The following is a 17860-nucleotide window of genomic DNA, read 5'->3' on the forward strand; positions in this document are numbered from 1 at the left end:
AAATAAAGAAAAATATCATCACTTGAGTATTTTTTATGCTTAATGGAGAACAATATATATTTTTAGAGAGATCTGTACACTAAATAGAACCTATATTCAAACTTTGAGTGATTCTTATCTGTAATAGGGAGCAACATCAACACATTGAGTGATTGTCATCCTCATTAAAGTGCACCGTCAGCACTACTTTTGAGTGCTGGTTGTTATTGTTTGGTGGGATCCACTCAAGGTGTATTAGGCACCCTTGTAAAGACTTTAAAACGTGGCCTCCGCCAGTTCCAGAGGAAACTGCCCTGATTCTCTAGAACATAAAGATGTACAAGAGAAAATTACATATGTAACCCTGGTTCTATGACCAGCCAACCTTGGTCACCTGGGTTGATGAGAATTGCCAATGTGATGGTCAATGGCAAGGCCAGAATCTGAACAGTGGGTGGGTCTAGATAAAACAGGGTGGGCACAGGTTTGCAAAGACATCTCAAATGCCAGTGGATACAAAACAGAACGTAAAAGAGTGCAGAAAGTAGCCAGTGAGTTAAACAACTATCAATTGAGATTTGTTCATTTGCCAGTTCCTCACAAATGCCAGTTGTTTTGACACATGCACATGCGCACACAGACACAGCTACATACATTTCAGGAATTTACCTAATTTATAGGCTTAACATGAACAGAACAAAGGGCCTGCCACAGAATGCATTGATTTGTACCTAACATTACATATACTGCAACCCTGCTATAATTAACTTTTGCATATAACAAACTTAGTTCATGTCCCCCACCTTTAATGACAATGAGTCAGAATCTTTAAAAAAAATCACTGAGCCATGCACTTCTCTTCCCCCAGAGGCAAACAGTAGGTAATCAAGTCCACAGTCAATTTAAGATATGTGTTAACACCATAAAACAAAGGCTTAACTTGCCTCGCTTAGGTGTCAATCACTGACAGTTATTGAGAACGGCAATCATTGACTTCAAAAAATCCCTTAAAAGGAATTTATTTTACAAGCCAAAACCAGTTTTACACAAGTCTTTACTCTGTAAGCATTGTTGTCATGGGTACTTGTAAACATAAGGTAGTCTCCGTGGAAGACAAACTTAATATCCTGGACCGTCTAAAGAGTGGTCAGAAAGCAACAAATTTGTTGAAAAAATATGGTATCCTGAAAAACTCAATTTCAACTTTTAAAGCAAAAGAAATAGCACTCTGAGACTTCGTCCATAACCGCAATCAACATGATAGGCTGAAGAGAAAGGAGCTGTGACAGACAAATGATAGCAAGTGTGACTTATTTCCTTTATTTCGTAAATATGTGAGTGAATTAAGTGTAAATATAAATTAAACACAGCTGGTCTTGTGTAGCATAAGAGTGAATGTTTGGTGTGACAAGTGGGTCCATTTCGGCATTACGAACTTTTTGGTATAATGAACTATTTGGACATCCCGCAAGGAGTTTGTTATACGTAGCAGGGCTGCAGTCTATCAATGAAATCCAGCAGATGAACACATCACACCTAACATACAATCACAAAATGAAACACAACTAACTGCAGAAAATGGGCCAATAAAATTCGAAATGTTCATCTTGCTGTATTTTTCTTTCCAAGTGCTTTTGACATTAAACCCAACTATAATTTACTTTTAATGAAATACCAGTTACAGTTCTCCAGCATGCTATAGCCATGTTTGTAAGCCTATCAATTCAAATGGAATATATATTTTTTTCATTTAAGTGTAACAATTCCTATAGACTATGATGTATGATGTTAAATTATGAGGGGACATCTAACCAATGAAATTAGGACAAAATATTGTTTCAAATGAAACCGACCAATCACACATATTGCTTTTCGCTAAGATTTCTTTTAAATCTGTTTGGGGAAACATTACTACGGTCTGCCAGATTGATCTTTAGTTATGGTGGCATTTACAAAAAAAAGTGAGGATTTGAACAGAAGAAATATACGGAATTACCCAATGTCTCATCAGATTTTTATTAAATAATTTCATTCACACAGAAAACTACAGCAAAAGTGTTCAGATTTCAACTGCTAAAAATGAAACCAGGTCTACTCTAATTCCTGCGATTAAAAACGTACAGACAGCCATCAGTTTGTTAAATGTTATTTTTTTGTATAAAAGTTAAAACTGACTTTGTTTCATCATTGTACCATGAATGTTGTACCACTGACTTTATTTCATCATTGTACAGTGGGGCAAAAAAAGTATTTAGTCAGCCACCAATTGTGCAAGTTCTCCCACTTAAAAAGATGAGAGAGGCCTGTAATTTTCATCATAGGTTCACTTCAACTATAAGAGACAGAATGGGGGGAAAGAATCCAGGAAATCACATTGTAGGATTTTTAATGAATTAATTGGTAAATTCCTCAGTAAAATAAGTATTTGGTCACCTACAAACAAGCAAGATTTCTGGCTCTCACAGACCTGTAACTTCTTCTTTAAGAGGCTCCTCTGTCCTCCACTCATTACCTGTATTAATGGCACCTGTTTGAACTCGTTATCAGTATAAAAGACACCTGTCCACAACCTCAAACAGTCACACTCCAAACTCCACTATGGCCAAGACCAAAGAGCTGTCAAAGGACACCAGAAACAAAATTGTAGACCTGCACCAGGCTGGGAAGACTGAATCTGCAAAAGGTAAGCAGGTTGGTGTGAAGAAATCAACTGTGGGAGCAATTATTAGAAAATGGAAGACATACAAGACCACTGATAATCTCCCTCGATCTGGGGCTCCACACAAGATCTCACCCTGTGGGGTCAAAATGATCACAAGAACGGTGAGCAAAAATCCCAGAACCACATGGGGGGATCTAGTGAATGTCCTGCAGAGAGCTGGGACCAAAATAACAAAGGCTACCATCAGTAACACACTACGCTGCCAGGGACTCAAATCCTGCAGTGCCAGACGTGTCCCCCTGCTTAAGCCAGTACATGTCCAGGCCCATCTGAAGCTTGCTAGAGAGCATTTGCATGATCCAGAAGAGGACTGGGAGAATGTCATATGGTCAGATGAAACCAAAATAGAACTTTTTGGTAAAAACTCAACTTGTCATGTTTGGAGGAGAAAGAATGCTGAGTTGCATCCAAAGAACACCATACCTACTGTGAAGCATGGGGGTGGAAACATCATGCTTTGGGGCTGTTTTTCTGCAAAGGGACCAGGATGACTGATCCATGTAAAGGAAAGAATGAATGGGGCCATGTATCGTGAGATTTTGAGTGAAAACCTCCTTCCATCAGCAAGGGCATTGAAGATGAAATGTGGCTGGGTCTTTCAGCATGACAACGATCCCAAATACACCGCCCGGGCAACGAAGGAGTGGCTTCGTAAGAAGCATTTCAAGGTCTTGGAGTGGCCTAGCCAGTCTCCAGATCTCAACCCCATAGAAAATCTTTGGAGGGAGTTGAAAGTCTGTGTTGCCCAGCGACAGCCCCAAAACATCACTGCTCTAGAGGAGATCTCTGCATGGAGGAATGGGCCAAAATACCAGCAACAGTGTGTGAAAACCTTGTGAAGACTTACAGAAAACGTTTGACCTCTGTCATTGCCAACAAAGGGTATATAACAAAGTATTGAGATGAACTTTTGTTATTGACCAAATACTTATTTTCCACCATAATTTGCAAATAAATTCTTTAAAAATCAGACAATGTGATTTCTGGATTTTTTTTTCTCATTTTGTCTCTCATAGTTGAGGTATACCTATGATGAAAATTACAGGTCTCTCTCATCTTTTTAAGTGGGAGAACTTGCATAATTGGTGACTGACTAAATACTTTTTTGCCCCACTGTACCTCAATGACTGCAGTTCTCTATTTCGACTTTTTGGATAAGTCAGACAATGCATTCCAGTGTTAACACAAACTGAAATGCATTTTATCCATCCATCCATCCATCCATCCATCCATCCATCCATCCATCCATTATCTGTAGTCGGTTATCCTGTGCAGGGTCACAGGCAAGCTGGAGCCTATCCCAGCTGACTATGGGCAAGAGGCAGGGTACACCCTGGACAAGTCGCCAGGTCATCACAGGGCTAACACAAAAGCCTAGGCCACAACCGGACGTACGATTTTTTGGCCGTGCGATTTTTGGCATTTCCCAAATCGCTGCATTTTTTTTTTTGGTTCATGGAGAAAGACGCACATTGGCCGTAAGTTTGTCTTGCAACCTGAAAAAAATGTAAGCGCCCGTGGAGTTTGTTTGACATGACAAACAACCTCTGCGGCCAGTCTACGGCTCGAAAATCAGCACGTCACACGCGCGCCCTCCGTGCGTTTCACGCGCGCCCTCCATGCGTTTCTTGCGTTTTTTGCACGTAGACCGGCCGTAGGAGCATGTACGGCCGGTTGTGACCGAGGCAATCGAAACAAACAACCATTCACACTCTCATTCACACCTACGGTCCATTTAGAGCCACCAGTTAGCCTAACCTACATGTCTTTGGACTGTGGGGGAAACCAGAGCACCCAGAGGAAACCCATGCAGACATGGGGAGAACATGAAAACTCCACACAGAATGGCCCCTGTCGGCCGTTGGGCTCGAACCCAGAACCTTCTTGCTGTGAGGTGACAGTGCTACTCACTACACCACCGTGCCTCTGCATTTTATATAATATTCTCATATTCATATTATTCATATTCATATTATTTCATATGTAATATTCATGTTATATCCTCTGATTACATTGTACAAGTATCATGGGGAAAAGGCACAGTGTGGCGTCTGATTCAGAGAAAGTAAACTCTTTAAAGAACTAGCCAAAGTCACTCACGGCAGCTTCTTAAAGCGGCAGCTCCTAGCAAGATAGTACTGGGTTTTGTAAAGAATGTTAACAAGACTTCAGTTTAAACCCCTATCTATAAGTATGCTTTTTTTGGGTGGGTCAGACCCCCCTTCACCCTTAGCTTCGCCACTGGTGATGGTGGGATCAACTTTGCTGTTGGAAGCCTTCTCTGCAAGGAAATGTGCAAATGGCAATATGCCACAATTTCCAAACAATCATATAGTGCATAACCTTCAGTTTAACACAATGTTAAATAAATAATACAGTGCATTTATAATCATGCTAGTGAAGCCTCCTGTTTGTTCCTGAGCCCACAGGATAAATCATACTAAGTTACTATATCAAAAGAGACAAATTTTTGGCACATTTTGTGTAAAAGTTAAACATCCTATTTACCATTTCCTTCATTCTTCACTAGTTTTGGCTTCAGGTACAGACTCTTAAGGATATTACAGCCAGAGGTCAGAAGTTCAAGGATCTGGCCAGTGATTTAGTAAGCCCTTACCCTCATTAAAAAGCAGTTACTATTTCTTTTGACAGGTCCCTGAAAAGCACACAACATACATCTACCAAAGGAAAACACACAGGTGAACACATACATCTTAACAACAAAAAAAGAAAGGATGTAACATGCTACTACAAATGTGGAGGAGTGCTTTTCAGTCTGTTGAAAAAGAGGATGCTATTTTCCTCAAGGTTCAACACTCCATCCTGATTTGGGTGAAGCAGGCAGAAGATGAGACAACATTTGACCCATGAAACTATGCTACTATGTTTGTTACATCACCACTAGATGAATCACCAATCTGTTGTTAATCAATTCAGAGACTTCAAAGAAAATAGCAATGTGAATCTTGAATAAGCATGCTTTCATCAACAAGTGCTTGTGTTATATTTTAGAGACACAGAATACTGTATTAGACATAAAATAACATGTAATAACAAAAACATCAAGCTGAACATTTTCTTATCAAGGTCTTGTAAAGCAGGCAAAAATGACAACGAAACCATTTAAAACATAAATGACTGTGATCACATTTAGGTTGCTATACATCACAGTAATACAGCACTCACAACAGCAATAATAATGAAGCAATAACTAATAATAGTAGTGCAGTGGGAGTGTTATGGATGAAGATTCATATGGATGAACCGAAGTTTTGCGGTCATGTCATCATGTATATGAAGTGAATATGGAGCAAATTGCGATGATGGTGCTGACAGGGCCCAATTATGGTACAAATCGTGATGAGGAGCTTCAAAGATGAAGCAGAAGAGGAGCAGCTGATGAGAAGAGCAGCAGCTGTCAGCGATTAGATTTCTGCCCACTTCCTTCTAAATAGAGAGCTGGAAATCTGGAATGAGAGAGAGAGAGAGAGAGAGAGAGAGTTTAGAGGCAGGAGTAGAACATGATACACACTAGACTGATTAATATAAGCAGATCTAGTGCTTCCGAATGACTAAAACTACTGAGACTTACTGTGTTCTTTTATAGTCCATGTACACACACACACACACACACACACACACACACACACACACTTTTGCGACCACCCTAACAACCTCAAGCAGGAAATGTTTATCACCCCACTTCTAAACATGGAAAAAAAAGCAACAGCTTTTGTTTTACCACAACCAGACCTTGGGATCTTGCCTTTTTCAGCATTCCAAATACACCTACATCCACACCCACTCCTTGTACCTTTACAAATCTCACAACACCCATAACAGCCCTTGTTCCTCTCCCCCATCCTGTACCCTTCAGGCTGGTCTCTCATTAGCATGAGGGCAATGCACAGTCTCTCTCGCTCTGCTCTGGGCTAGAAAAAGGGAGGAAGCCTGCTCAGTAGCAGCCATAAAAGCCACGCTGCAAGGTGACATGTTGAGGCAGGAGGGTAGTTGACAGCCCATGTGCTGCCCAAATGTTCACTTAAGGAGGTTAGAAATGGTGCAGGTGACCCCAAACCATGCTCTGCAAGCGTACTGGGGCTCTGTGTCAGGTCAATGGTCTGTACTGACCTCTTGTCACTGCAGCACCTGTATCAGGTCTGGGCTAATTAGACATCCGGAAAGAGGTAAAGTGCGTGCGAGTGAGTGTTGTATCTCCAGCCATGACTGTGGAATTAAGTAGATGTCTCAGCAGGAAGCAACATTCCGACAAGCATGCTCCATTAGGCTAATTATCTGTCTTTTCCCTCTCTCTTTATATACTATAGTTCTTTCTATATCATTAACCTGTCTTCCTTCATGTCTTATTTTCATTGTTCTGCACTCACCCCTCCTCATTCTTCCTCTCTCTACATGGCCTCTTTTGAAGCCCTTTTTATTGTCACTGACATCAAAGTCATTGCTTCCACTTCGACAATAGTTTCAAGCAGCACTTACACCTAAAGGCCTCTTAAATTTTTAGTGAAATATATAAGCATTTCCTAGACCTGAAGGTGTCTTATTTAGACTACTTATGATCCATCATCTGAATCTGGTGTACAATACATTTCTATGCAAGGCTTATGGGCAAATATTGGATCTATGCTTTTAAAACTTCCTATAAAGAGCCCAGCTGAAAAAAGAAAAGAAAGCATGAAGTACAAAATTGTGGGTAAAATATAAAGCTAGGCCTCAATCATGCATCAATATTACACATGAATGGATAATCAACAGCACTGACATCACAAATCTAATCTGTGAATACGGTACTTCCACTACTTTTTGCTAACCAAGTATTTCATATCTATATAGTACCAGGAAATAGTTTCTTGGATGTGATTTGATTATCTATATTTCCATAATTTCCTCTTGAAACAGGAAGTCAGAGTGATGTGTTGCACATTGTGTTGGCATTGTACTTGACTAGTCAGTCAAGTCAGCTTGACATAACAGCCAATAGCACTTGAGATACCCCACACCCTGGCAAATATAAACAAACTTCACAGTAACTTAGCAAGCTAGCTGAATATGGAGAATGGCAAAGAGATTAATGAGAGCCTTTTGTTTACTCTGACTGATGGAGAAACCCTAAAGGTGTGTAAAGACAGAATCACATTTTCACTCTTTCTGAGGAAGCACTGTGCTTTTCCAGCACTGAAGAGCCCCAAAGTGGTAAAACACCCCAGAAAAGTGCCTGTCACATAACCACAACCTCATACAAAATGAATAAACTTTTTTTCTCAATGAAGTGATGGTTGGAAAAGCCAAAACCACACAGACAAACCATGTTCACTGATAACAAGCTACATTTAATTGGATGATCACAAAGTTTTCTCAACATTAGAATCACCAAAATTTGTTTTTATTGTTTTCCTGGAAGCAATAACTATCAAATTAAAACAAGAATATTGCTAAAACATTTTCCCCCAAATATAGTATTATATTTGTGCATATATGATGTTAAGGGAAGGGTATAAGATGCTCTGAAACACCAATTTTGATTTCAGGGACACTTTAAGCATTGAGTAACTTTGCACATGACTTTATGTGAGTTTTCCTTTAGCCACATTTTTGAAATTGTGTTGGTTTTGCCACATGGTTTTCTTTAGTCAGTCAACATATAACATCACGGATCACTATGTAAGTGTTCATCTGTCTAAAGACATCTTTGTGTGCAGTAGCTGACTGTGTGCATGTGCAGAGGTAAATGGGGCTTTGGAAAAAGTCATACTGTGACTGAAGTACAACACTTTTGTGCCATTAAGGCACTTCTGTGCCCCCAAGCATCATCTGTAAGTAATTTCTACTCATCTACTTATTTGGAGCTTTTAATTGGACTGCAGTGATATCTGTGGACTTATTTGTGTTAAAAAAAGAAAGTTAATTCAGCCTTGAGAAACACAGTATTTATATGGAGAGCCTGTCATTGTGAGGAAAAAAATAAACTTAAGTTTTTCATTTCACAACATGTCGACTACAGCCGAATAGCAATTTGTTTCAAGTTTCATAACCCAGAAAAATATTTGCCATTAATGCAAAATATCACTATCCGTGTTACTATCACAAAATAGCATGTCTGTTGTTCTTCAGTAAAACAGTTGCAGAGCGGAGCTGTTCTTACTCTTTGCTGGTTCTCAATCCAACCCCCCTCCCACCCCCCACCCCATTCGGGTGATGTGTTTAAAAAAAAAAATGATATATGCCGGGCTGTGTCAAGGCGCCCCCGTGACTGTGCAAACCACTTTCAAAATAACCAGCCGTCCTCGATGGCCTTTCAAAACCCATCAGATTCCTTTACATGACAAAGAGAAGGGATGAAATAAACAAATCCCTCTGTTTATTCCTCCCCCCCTTTTCTTTTTCAGCTTTACTGGTGGGACAGAAATACAGAAACCGAGAAAAAGGAACGAGCCCGTGGAGGTCAATTTCACATTCCTTGAGTGGCTATGTGATTGGTCACAGCCTGGACCATCTAGAATCGTCCATTACACATAAATAAATAAACATCCTCAAAGTAATTAAATAAAGGTGCCATCATTTGTTATGCAACTGGTGGAGAAAAAAGCAAACGAAGGGAAGGGGATTTGTAGCAGAGGGTTTTTCTCAGGTTTCTCAGTTACTCTCCCTGCCTGCCCAGACAGTCTAAATTAATGATTTTGGGGCCCAAGAATCAACAAATAAGTCTGAGGTCTCGTCATAATGGAAAAAGGCCTTGACTTGGACACATCTGATGGATCTGGTCCGTTTGAGATCCTGTCAGCACCTAAGCAAACGAGACCTGCACTAGCCCTAACTTTAGGCAGCCTACAAGGGGTGAGGGGCACATGAACATGTACCGTATGTGCCAGAATATGAGTGTGTACATGAACTGAATACATTAGTTAGTGTTTGGTTGAAATACAAGTAACCATGATTCTTTTATGACGTGTGTAGACAGGTTTGTGTTTTGTGAATTTGTTTTATCATCGTTAGCTTTGTACAAATTCAAGAGATTAATACTGCCTCAACCCTACCCTACCTTAAAAAAGTCACAGTCATGTTTTTATTGTTAATATCTACCCTTTGATCCACAGTTTAAAAGTTCAGGGAAGTTGAATCCATGATTGCTGTCAAATAAGGTAATGTTGGTCTTTTGTACACATAATATGCATGTAGAAAGTATGGATAATTGGTAATATTCCAATGTATAAGAGCCAGAATTTCTCCTCTTTCAATGTAAAATAGGCAACACTAATCATGTGTAAGGCATTTGTAAATAAATTTTACCCTCACCAGTTACAGAATTACAGATCCAATGCTGAGAGTCACTTCCTCATAGCTTTAATCAAAACTACACTTTTTGAAAAAAAAAGAAGAAAAAAAAAGAATTAGGACCCTTGAGGGCTTTTCAGTCGTTATTCTGGGGTAAATGTTAAGGTTTCTATGGAATCCAATATTAGCATGTTTCAATATCAAGATGACTTCCATGTTTAGGAGGCGGGAACTGTTAACTATTCAAAGAGCCATTGAACCCTTGATGAACACTTTTTCTTTTTCTCGAGTATACATGTTTAATGTTGAGTGCAGTAGTGTTGTAGTCAAGACCAGCTAAACTGAGACCGAGTCATGACCAAGATCTGAGTGTAAAGAGACCAAAACAACACCAAGACTTTGAGGGGTTGAGACTAAGTCAAGACCAAAACTAAGGCAGGGCAAGACCGAAACAAGACCAGGACTAGCCGAGTGCGTGTGAAGGGGGGTGGGGAGGGGTGACAGCTGTTAACAGTCACAAAAATTTCAAATTAGCAGTCACGTTATTGATAGCATTTGAAGCAGGAAGTTGTACATGCAGTCAAAGCAATGATGTTAACAAATAAATCAGACAATGAACAGACAATTAAATGATATCCTAACAGCTGTGGTCTTGACCAGTCTTGAAATAAAATCACAAGTCCTCAATGTCTGAGACTGAGACAGAGTAAAAAAAAAAAGTAAATTCCGAGACCTTCAAAAAATGGTCTCAAGACCAAGACTGATCACAACACTACCAAGCAATGAGTGAAAGCTAACATAACATTATAGTGCATGCCATCATACTGTGCACAGAAACTAGAATATCATCTCTGCTGGAAGAACATTGAATTGTTGAAATCATTACAAAATCACATTAAAGGCATATTCATATGTATATGAAGATATTAGCACTAACGGGTGGCATAGTGGTTAGCACTGTCGCCTCACAGCAAGAAGGTTCTCGGTTCGAGTCCAGTGGCTGACAGGGGGACCTTTCTGTGTGGAGTTTGTGTGATCTCCCTGTGTCTGTGTGGGTTTCCTCTGGATGCTCCAGTTTCCCTCACAGACATGCGATTAGGTTAACTGGCTATCTTAAACAGGGAAGCACAGTGGTGTAATGGTTAGCACTGTTGCCTCACAGCAAGAAGGTTGTCGGTTCAAGCCCAGCGGCTGACAGGGGGACCTTTCTGTGTGGAGTTTGTGTGATCTCCTCGTGTCTGTGTGGGTTTCCTCTGGATGCTCCAGTTTCACTCACAGACATGCGGTTAGGTTAACTGGCTATCTTAAACAGGGCAGCACAGTGGTGTAATGGTTAGCACTGTTGCCTCACAGCAAGAAGGTTCTGGGTTCGAGTCCAGTGGCCGACAAGGGCCTTTCTGTGTGGAGTTTGAATGTTCTCCCCGTGTCTGTGTGGGTTTCCTCTGGGTGCTCTTGTTTCCCCCACAGTCCAAAGACATGCAGGTTAGGCTAATTGGTGGCTCTAAATGGACCGAAGGTGTGAATGTGAGTGTGAATGGTTGTTTGTCTCTCTGTACCAGCCCTGCGATGATCTGGTGACTTGTCCAGGGTGTACCCCACCTCTCGCCCATAGTCAGCTGGGATAGGTTCCAGCTTGCCCATGACCCTGCATAGAATAAGCAGTTAAGGATAATGGATGGATGTATGGATGGATGGGCTACTCTAAACACACCACATAGGTGTGAATGGTTGAGAGGAGAAAACCTATATAATAACCAGTAGAAGGCAATGGGAAACCACGACTGCAAATTTCCCAAGAAACTTTGATAGAGGTCATGCCACTGCACTCAAATAGCAACTGAGTGATTAGCAGAAAGTAATATGGTATGCAGTGAGAAGGGAAAAGAATACCTATATACAGTGGGGCAAAAAAAGTATTTAGTCAGCCACCAATTGTGCAAGTTCTCCCACTTAAAAAGATGAGAGAGGCCTGTAATTTTCATCATAGGTTCACTTCAACTATAAGAGACAGAATGGGGGGAAAGAATCCAGGAAATCACATTGTAGGATTTTTAATGAATTAATTGGTAAATTCCTCAGTAAAATAAGCATTTGGTCACCTACAAACAAGCAAGATTTCTGGCTCTCACAGACCTGTAACAACTTCTTTAAGAGGCTCCTCTGTCCTCCACTCATTACCTGTATTAATGGCACCTGTTTGAACTCGTTATCAGTATAAAAGACACCTGTCCACAACCTCAAACAGTCACACTCCAAACTCCACTATGGCCAAGACCAAAGAGCTGTCAAAGGACACCAGAAACAAAATTGTAGACCTGCACCAGGCTGGGAAGACTGAATCTGCAAAAGGTAAGCAGGTTGGTGTGAAGAAATCAACTGTGGGAGCAATTATTAGAAAATGGAAGACATACAAGACCACTGATAATCTCCCTCGATCTGGGGCTCCACGCAAGATCTCACCCCGTGGGGTCAAAATGATCACAAGAACGGTGAGCAAAAATCCCAGAACCACACGGGGGGACCTAGTGAATGACCTGCAGAGAGCTGGGACCAAAGTAACAAAGGCTACCATCAGTAACACACTACGCCGCCAGGGACTCAAATCCTGCAGTGCCAGATGTGTCCCCCTGCTTAAGCCAATACATGTTCAGAGCATTTGGATGATCCAGAAGAGGATTGGGAGAATGTCATATGGTCAGATGAAACCAAAATAGAACTTTTTGGTAAAAACTCAACTTGTCGTGTTTGGAGGAGAAAGGCAAGGCAAGTTTATTTATATAGCACATTTCATACACAGTGGCAGTTCAATGTGCTTTACAGAGGTAAAAGAAAAACAGTAAACAATAGAAAATAAAATTACATAAAATAAATGGGGAAGAAGAGAGAAAAAAGAAAAAAAGAATTAAACAATAGTAGAAATAAAATAATAAAATGAAGTAAAAGTTCAGTAAAAAAAACAGCAGAATAAAATAGAATAAAATAAAATAGAATAAAAGTTAAGTTTAAAACATGCAGAGACTGTCAAAGTTAAGTAAAGTTTAACTTAAACTTTAACTTAAAGTTTAAAAGTTAAGTAAAGTTTAAAGAATGCTGAGTTGCATCCAAAGAACACCATACCTACTGTGAAGCATGGGGGTGGAAACATCATGCTTTGGGGCTGTTTTTCTGCAAAGGGACCAGGACGACTGATCCATGTAAAGGAAAGAATGAATGGGGCCATGTATCGTGAGATTTTGAGTGAAAACCTCCTTCCATCAGCAAGAGCATTGAAGATGAAACATGGCCGGGTCTTTCAGCATCACAATGATCCCAAACACACCGCCCGGGCAATGAAGGAATGGCTTCGTAAGAAGCATTTCAAGGTCTTTGAGTGGCCTAGCCAGTCTCCAGATCTCAACCCCATAGAAAATCTTTGGAGGAAGTTGAAAGTCCGTGTTGCCCAGCGACAGCCCCAAAACATCACTGCTCTAGAGGAGCTCTGTATGGAGGAATGGGCCAAAATACCAGCAACAGTGTGTGAAAACCTTGTGAAGACTTACAGAAAACGTTTGACCTCTGTCATTGCCAACAAAAGGTATATAACAAAGTATTGAGATGAACTTTTGTTATTGACCAAATACTTATTTTCCACCATAATTTGCAAATAAATTCTTTAAAAATCAGACAATGTGATTTTCTGGATTTTTTTTTCTCATTTTGTCTCTCATAGTTGAGGTATACCTATGATGAAAATTACAGGCCTCTCTCATCTTTTTAAGTGGGAGAACTTGCACAATTGGTGACTAAATATTTTTTTGCCCCACTGTATTTGTCCTGTGTAAAATGAACAGGGTTAAATTTGTGTGCTAGCAGTAGAGATCAGCTTTTTAATGAAGCAGCCATGCCTTTGCGTGTTAAGTTACTTGGGGTCATTTTCCATTTCCAAACTCAGGTTGGAACATCAAAGAAAAGGCTGACTAAGAGTAAATTGCTCTGAACAGTAATTTGCTCAGACTTCACACAGTGTTATGCAGTGTTATAGACATGATACTATAAAGAAGCAGAGAGAATGAGATGGTTGACCAATAACATCCACAATTTATCCTTAAGCCATGCCCTTGCCTTCTAGCTGAGCAAGCCACTTGATTTCAACAAAACATGACTAATCATTAATGATAATGTAGCCTGATATCAGTGTGAGTCCTAAATGAGTGGAAAAGTGTTGTGGTGGCTGTGCTGTCTGGGAGAGGGCAGTTTCCTCTTGGTCTGCTGAGTAATTAATGTGTATTCTGTAGGGAGTATCAAGTTTGCCAGGTTTCAAGGCGTTAATAACAGACTGCAATGCCTCCTCACTAACACCTGTGCAGAGACTGGTTCCATCCTTTTTCACCATCCTCCTTCCTTTCCACCTTGTCTCGCTCGTCTAGCCAAAGCAAAGTGCACCTCCACGCCATTCCGGAACCCGTTCCCTGCTATTTTCACCTCTTATTGTAGCCTGTTTAACAACTCCTCCTTCCTTTCTCAGCCTCTGTTGTTCTCCCCTTTTACCTGTTCAAAAACATTTTCACAAAATGTGTCAGTGTGTGATAATGTGTGTAAGTTTCTTTATCTGTTTCAGACAATGTAAATTTTACAGCATGAAATGCATTAAATAATGCATAACAATACATTTTATAGATTATCTGAATCATAACCTGTAAAGCATCAGTTGAAATCTTTTCTTCACCCTTTGTATTATATAATCTGAGTTAATTATTCATCATATCTAAATCATATTACTTGTTTATGTATTCATATTGCACCATACTCTTGGATTCTCAAATCTAATTGGTCAGAAGGTTTTGCTTAATTAGTCTAAGGCTAATTATAAACAGATCAGAGCTGTCAGAGCTTTGTAACACTCAACCAGCTTTCCTCTAATGGAGAATCTTCAAAATTGATTAAAAAAAATCCTAACAGGAACTTTTTTATGGGCCTTTTGTGGACATTCCACAACATTCAGTGCAAGTGGTTAAAAAGCATGATGTGTCATTTATTAACCAATTAAAGATTATAATTCTTAGCACATTCCTGTGGTATAAGAGGAATAAAACACTCAAGGACATGCTGCTATTGGAAAATAATCAACTTTGGAAGAGTAACAGTAACTCCACTTTGCACTGGGCTTAATCATTGTTTATTTTCCTAGAAAAGCATGCCCATTGTGTTCAAGTCCTTACTTTAAGGACATTATTTCAAACTTTGTTCATCTGTTGAACTTGAATAAGTATTCATTTTTTTTTAATGATGTAAAGTTAATTTTGGCTATTATTATATTTTAATTGTAATAGTATGGTCATCATTTAATTATTAGTTCTCCTGCATTTTTGTCATTCTCATGGTTCAAGCCGCAGTAACATGTTATGCCTGTGCGTGCTTTGCTCTGTGGCATGCACATCTGTAGCAGTGGTGCCTGGTGGCATATGGGGCCATGTGGGACGGCTAAACCATGGCAATTTAATCAAAGCTATTTTTGTTGTTTGGTAGAACACTGAATGTAACCTTGTTTCATTTGCATGTGATTTGCAGATTACTTTAGCATAAGAAAAGACATTAAATGAATGTTAGCTCTGAACTTTCTGTGAGAATGTAGTACATCTTAGTGACAGGATCTGTTTTGATTTGCCACAGTAACTTCTTTATCTTCTGAATTACTTACCAAGTTGACCTTGCACTTTCATAGAGCAGTTAAGAAGCAAGATCCTCAGACTTCATAGCTCAGAGCCTTGGCGTGAACTAACAGTCTGACTGTGGACAGTCAATGTTGTATAGACTGGCTGCATGCATGTCTTATTCAGGCACAAAACTCCCCTTGCTGTTAACAAAGGTAGAATTACACTAGGATCCAAATGTTTGAATCCACTATCTAGTCAGCTATTCCTTTATCAGAATCTTATACAGTATAAATTAAAAATTGTACTCAGATGTATTCAGATAGATGTACTTTCAGCCTCAGTGTGTCTGATGTCTTTTATGCATGTCAGAATCTCATTGGTTCTCATCATACATGAAAGTACACCAGTTTCTGATGTGAAAACTTTTAAACTCTGTTACACACTCAAAAAGAAAGAAAGAAAGAAAAACCTTCATGGCATCCAATCTTTAAACAATGGGATTTTTTCATCATTCCAGAGAATTTTGTCTGAAACAATTAACAAAGTATAAACAAGACACTCACATGCTTGCTGCAGCACTATGGGAAAAATCTGTACGGTGACTGTTTACAATGTCAGTCAAATTGCCTTTTCCTGTAAAAGTAAGAGGTTCTTAACAACATTTAGCGAGAAAAATGATCAGACTGTCTAACAAAAGGTAAAAATTTGATTTATAAAACCTAGTATGCTCTTAACACATAATACTGATTCACTTCTATTGATTATTCCTAATCCTCACTGCTGATTTAAGAAAATAATAATTTAACAAATTATCTTTAATAGTGACTGATCTAATCCTGGAATTATAACTAAGAAAACTGAAAATTGCTGATATTACCACAGGTTTTAGAAGTGGTTGAAGGTTTTTTGAACCCTTGTGTATAACCTGTAGGCTGGTTGCAACCAGAAAGCTGAGCAGGCTTTCAAATTTTGTTAGAAGCATAAACATGGGCTCAACTGAATATTAAGAGAGAATGAGAAAATGACTTTTTTTTGCTTCATGTAATCAACGTAAATTCTATAGTCTATAGAAACTATTGATTTCCAAACAGTTTTATAAGCAAACATAAGCGCTCCACCTTAACACTCCCCCATCTAGATTTTCCCACTAAAAATTGTTAAACTTAATTACCAGTCCAGAATTTCCCCTTGTCTACCACCTGAAGGGAGGAAAAATAAGCCCTTCTTCAGGAGTGAGGTCTCATGACTGCCTTAAAAGAGGCAACTGACAGCTGACTCCAGTTACCTGCTCCCAGCCTGTCCTATACACAGAGGAAGCAACAGAGATTTGCCCTCTGTCTACACATGGTCAGACTGTCCAAAAAAGAGCAGACTCCCAGAAACATTGGCAAAGATCGGTTTTCCGCGTTGCCATAGTGACTGATGCTGAGTGTTGGCCTGGAAGAGCGGGATATTTCCTGACAAGCAAATGAGGTGAGAGGTGATGTGTGTGTCTGTCCTTGAATGCTGGCTCAAAATGCTTGTTAAAGTATAGTTTTCTGGAGGAGTCATGAACTAGTGCAATGCCAAACTACAGAACTGCAAGGCTTGCAGTTCTCATTTTGAATACACTTAAAAATTTATATATATATATATATATATATATATATATATATATATATATATATATATATATATACACACACTGTATATACAGTATATTTTATATATATATATATATGTGTGTGTATATTATTTATATATATATATATATATATATATATATATATATATATATATTTCAGTCAGCTTCAGTATTTCCTTTTACACACAGAGTCCCTCACTGTACACATTCAAACAAGGGGCAATTTAGCTGACTGGCTAATGTACCTACGTACACTCAAATATTTAAACAGGTACTAGAATATACAAACAGATGCAAAAAGAGCACACAAGCTTTTATTTATACATGTATGCAAAGGAACAAACACAGGTACCAAAAACTAACATGATGTCTAATGGCATTACAGTATTGAAACGAACCCACCATATGTGTCATCTCCGGCTGAACAATTGCTTTATAGACTGCTTGTTTCTTAACCTCATTTCATCTTTTTTCCTTCTTTCTCCTCTTTTCCTTGCCTTTTACAACTTCCTCCAGGTGGGGGCTGCTGCTCAAACCCAAACAAAACTCCATTTTTTAGTTATTGGCCCTCTCGGCATGTAATGGAGAATCAAGCTAATTAGCCCTCCAGCT

General features: G+C 39.3%; 1 protein-coding gene across 11 annotated transcripts in view; it reads right to left on the minus strand.

Moving 5' to 3' along the window:
* Nucleotides 1-5929: 5929 nt before the first annotated feature.
* LOC132893007 (ERC protein 2) overlaps nucleotides 5930-17860 on the minus strand; it is a 684550-nt gene continuing 672619 nt past the window's right edge. For all 11 annotated transcript variants that reach the window (XM_060931692.1, XM_060931691.1, XM_060931690.1 and 8 more), the window contains one exon: nucleotides 5930-6168. The gene's annotated coding sequence lies outside the window, so the exon portion shown is untranslated. The remainder of the gene's footprint in view (nucleotides 6169-17860) is intronic.

Source organism: Neoarius graeffei, chromosome 10, assembly GCF_027579695.1.
Source record: "Neoarius graeffei isolate fNeoGra1 chromosome 10, fNeoGra1.pri, whole genome shotgun sequence".
Lineage (NCBI taxonomy): Eukaryota > Metazoa > Chordata > Actinopteri > Siluriformes > Ariidae > Neoarius > Neoarius graeffei.